The following is a 4,264-nucleotide window of genomic DNA, read 5'->3' on the forward strand; positions in this document are numbered from 1 at the left end:
CAAATATGAGGCATAGTGCCAGGCGACCTGTGCAGAGGACATGGGGGGATCATCTTCCTGAGGTTGGCAGTGGGAGACACAGAAGCCCGGGGCAGCAAACATGAGATGCTCCTACAGATACTTTTTCATGCATCACAGATACCTTTCCATGACCTCCTGTCTTAGTTTCTTCTCTGTTGCCAGGATAAAACACCCTGACAGAAGCACCTTGAGAAAAGGTGGGCACAGGTCACGGTGGGGAGGTCAAGGCAGCAGGAGCTTACAACAGCTGGCCATGCTGTATCTGCATTCAGGAAGAAGAAAGCAGCCCCTGTCTGTGCTCGGCTCACTTTCTCCTTTTTAGATACTCTGGGATCCCAGCCCAGGGGATGATGCCGCCCAATTAACCTAGTTAACCTAAGTGCCCAGAGGCTGGTGGTCTCCCAGATCTCACCAAGTTGCCCACTGAGATTAAACACCAGACTTCCCATGTAACCTGCATAAGGAACAGGTGAGACTGGACCCGGGCGCATCCAGGACAGGGAGGTCAGACTCTGAAAGGCTGAGTCACCTCTGAAGGAAGTACAGCTGGGACTGAGATGTCACTGGTGATGAGGTAGCTTGGAGACAGGGCTAGGATAATACACAGGAACTAGCAGGCAGGGGAGATCTTTTGGGGAAGGCCTGTCTCCAGGCAGCAGGCAGCAGTGTGGCTCAGGGCACAGTGCGTGGGCACAGGGATCTGATCAGACGGGACCCAGGGTATGCACAGGATTACTGATGATCCTGTGGATGAACCAATAGGCAGACTTGGCTGAATGTGGAGAAAGAGCAAGCACTTGTCAGGTGCAGCAGCTGCAGCATCCTCCTAAGTGTGCCATGCCTGCTACATGCGCGCTAATCCACCACACACTCTAAGCCACTCTCCTCCAGTGGCCAGGGAGAGAGAGCTTCGTAGAATAAAAACTGGGGCATGCTGTACTGTGGATTAGAAATCTGCAGTAAAGGGCTGGAGAGATGGCTCAGTGGTTAACGGGCAAGGGGGTCTTACAGAGGACCTGACATCAGTGTCCATCACCCATATGCACTGGCTCACAACTGCCTATAGCTCGTGCTTCAGAGAAGGTCCTCGATTGACACCTGTACTGATGTCACACAGCTATACACACATATTAAAAATAATAAGAATGAATCCTAAGACCCCAATAGACTCATAATATATTGAGTAAACAAACGCACAAACAAGACACACACACACACACACACACACACACACACACACACACACACACACAAACAAACATCAAGATACAGAAACAGCTAGTCTTGCTTGGACAATGTACAGAGAGTGAGAAACCTTGGAGCATCAGTCCTGAGTGGGATGTCTCCATCAAGACCCTCCCTCATGGCTCAGGGAACTCTCTAGAAGACAGAGATGCTAAGAACAGTGGGATGAAAGACAGCAAGGAAACAAGGCCTTCTAAACACAATGGGACTGATGCACATATGGACAGAGACTGTGGCACATGCCCGGAGCCTGCACAAGTCTCAGCCACACAGGGTCCCAATGCTGAGGAGGGAAGTGGACGCAGCCCTCAGCAGCTAGCTCCAACTGGTAACTGCTCACAAGGAAAACGTTAGTTTCCTCCAGCTGAGTCTCCTGGGTATACAAACCACATGTAAGGGCAAGCCACGTGTATGCCCAGCAGTGGACGGCAGGCCACGCACATGCCCAGCAGTGGACAGATAACACAAAATGAACGCAGTGGTAATTCTGGAAGCTTTTTTTTTTTTTTAATCTCATAAAGGTTTGTCTGAGAAAGAAAGAAAAAAAAAAGATATAAAACAGGAACATTACCCTACTCAGCTTTCCTTGTGGCCTGGTTGGAACCACATGACTACTTCTGTCCTCCAGGACCCTCCTGTCTCTCTCTCGCACCCTTCCACGTAGCTGGAAGTGAGCAAGTCTGGGTAATGGAGATGCTCTGTGGAATGTGCCATGTCCTGGGGAGTTGGGCATAGTGACTGTTGCTAGAGGTAGTCACCTGGTTGATGATACCAAGGGAAGATGCCTCACTGTATACTCTAATGCATTTTCAATTTTGTAACACACACACTCCTTATATGCTCCCCAAAATAAGTACAGTGAAAGGAAATAACTTTCCATGGGATTCGTGTCTTACGTTCTTTTCCTGTTTCTGTAATAAAAAACCCAAACAAGGCAACTTGCGGGGAAAGGTCCATTTTGGCTCACAGCCCAAGGTTCAGGCCCTCACGGGGGACTGTGGGCAGGGGAAGCTAGAAGCCTCTGGTCACACTGCACTCAAAGTGAAGAAGAGAGCAACGAAAGCTGGTGCTGAGCTTGCTTTCTCCTTTTTACACAGTTCACGATCCAGCCCAGGGAACAGTGCTGCCCAGTGGGCAGCCCCTCTCCTCACAATCCAGCCCAGGGAATGGTGCTGCCCACAGTGGGCAGCCCCTTTCCTCACAATCCAGCCCAGGGAATGGTGCTGCCCACAGTGGACAGGACTTCTCCTCACGATCCAGCTCAGGGAACGGTGCTGCCCACAGTGGGCAGGCCCTCTCCTCACAATCCAGCCCAGGGAACGGTGCTGCCCACAGTGGGCAGGCCCTCTCCTCACAATCCAGCCCAGGGAATGGTGCTGCCCATAGTGGACAGGACTTCTCCTCATGATCCAGCTCAGGAAACGGTGCTGCCCACAGTGAGCAGACCCTCTCCTCACGATCCAGCCCAGGGAATGGTGCTGCCCACAGTGGGCAGACCCTCTCCTCACGATCCAGCCCAGGGAATGGTGCTGCCCACAGTGGGCAGACCCTCTCCTCACGATCCAGCCCAGGGAATGTTGCTGCCCACAGTGGGCAGACCCTCTCCTCCCAATCCAGCCCAGGGAATGGTGCTGCCCACAGTGGACAGGACTTCTCCTCACGATCCAGAGTGCTGGGATTAAAGGCATGTGCCACCACACCCAGTCTGACAGTTCTCTTTCTTACTGGCCCACAGCCTTTTCCTTTCTGCTTGAGTGTAAGCCCTAACCTGACACAGAGCTGACCTCATTTGTCCAGATCACCTTGGAAACTGAGCACTCAAGGCTTTGCTCCATGAGTGAGTGAAAGAACTAATGAGCCGATGGGCTTTAAGAATGAATATGGAAGGTCAGATTTGGTTTGTAGCTGACACCTATGAGGCAGACCCCTTATCGCCATGTGGTTCAAAATGGTTCCTGGTCTAGGGCTGCCAAGGTAGAGCATGTGCAAATCCTGAGGTCGATCCCCACTACCACACAGGCTGGCTGTAGCGGTCCAAGGGCCTGATCTCTGTGTGTGTGTGTGGGGGGGGGGGGGGCAAGAGGATCAGAAGTTCATGGTCATCCTGAGCTACACAGTAAGTTCAAAGCCCGTTGGGATACAATGAAAGGAACGAAAGAATGGAAGAAAATAGGGGAGGGAGGGAGGGAGGGAGGGAGGAAAGGAGGGAGGGAGGGAAGGAAGGGAGGGAAGGCAGGCAGGCCTAGTTCCCATGACTCTGGTCCCAGCTGGTTGAAGTAAGGACTAACCTGGGCCTAGGAGCCCTTTAGATCTATACATTGAGATGACATGAGACCTGCTTAATGGGGAACCCTGTGGGCTGAACCTGTACCCCTAAATCCAGCACCATGCTGAGCTCACTGTCTGCAAAGGAACAGAGGGAAGGGGACACTGAAGCCCGGAGCCCAGAAGTGCACAAGTGGACATGCCAGCCGGAGCCCAGAAGTGCACACACGGACATGCCAGCCAGAGCCCAGAAGTGCACACACGGACATGCCAGCCGGAGTCCAGAAGTGCACACACAGACATGCCAGCCGGAGCCCAGAAGTGCACAAGCGGACATGCCAGCCAGAGCCCAGAAGTGCACACGAGGACACGCCAGCCAGAGCCCAGAAGTGCACACGAGGACATGCCAGCTGGTTCCTGCTTTGTTTGCTCTGTGGACATCACAGGCCCACTCTGCTCACACTGACTTGGAGGGAATTGGTCTTACCCACCATGAAAGGCCCTGGAGGCTTTGAGTTACCACTGTTGTGGTGAAACACCATGAACACAAAGAAGTTGGGGAGGAAAGGGTTTATTTGGCTCACACTTCCACATTGTAGTCCAGCATTGAGGGAAGTCAGGACAGGAACTCAAAACAGGGCAGAAACCTGGAGGCAGGAGCTGATGCAGAGGCCACGGAGGGGTGCTGCTTATTGGCTTGCTCACGTGGCTTGATCAGCCTGCTTCTTATGGA

The sequence above is a fragment of the Acomys russatus genome, chromosome 5 (assembly GCF_903995435.1).
Source record: "Acomys russatus chromosome 5, mAcoRus1.1, whole genome shotgun sequence".
NCBI lineage: Eukaryota > Metazoa > Chordata > Mammalia > Rodentia > Muridae > Acomys > Acomys russatus.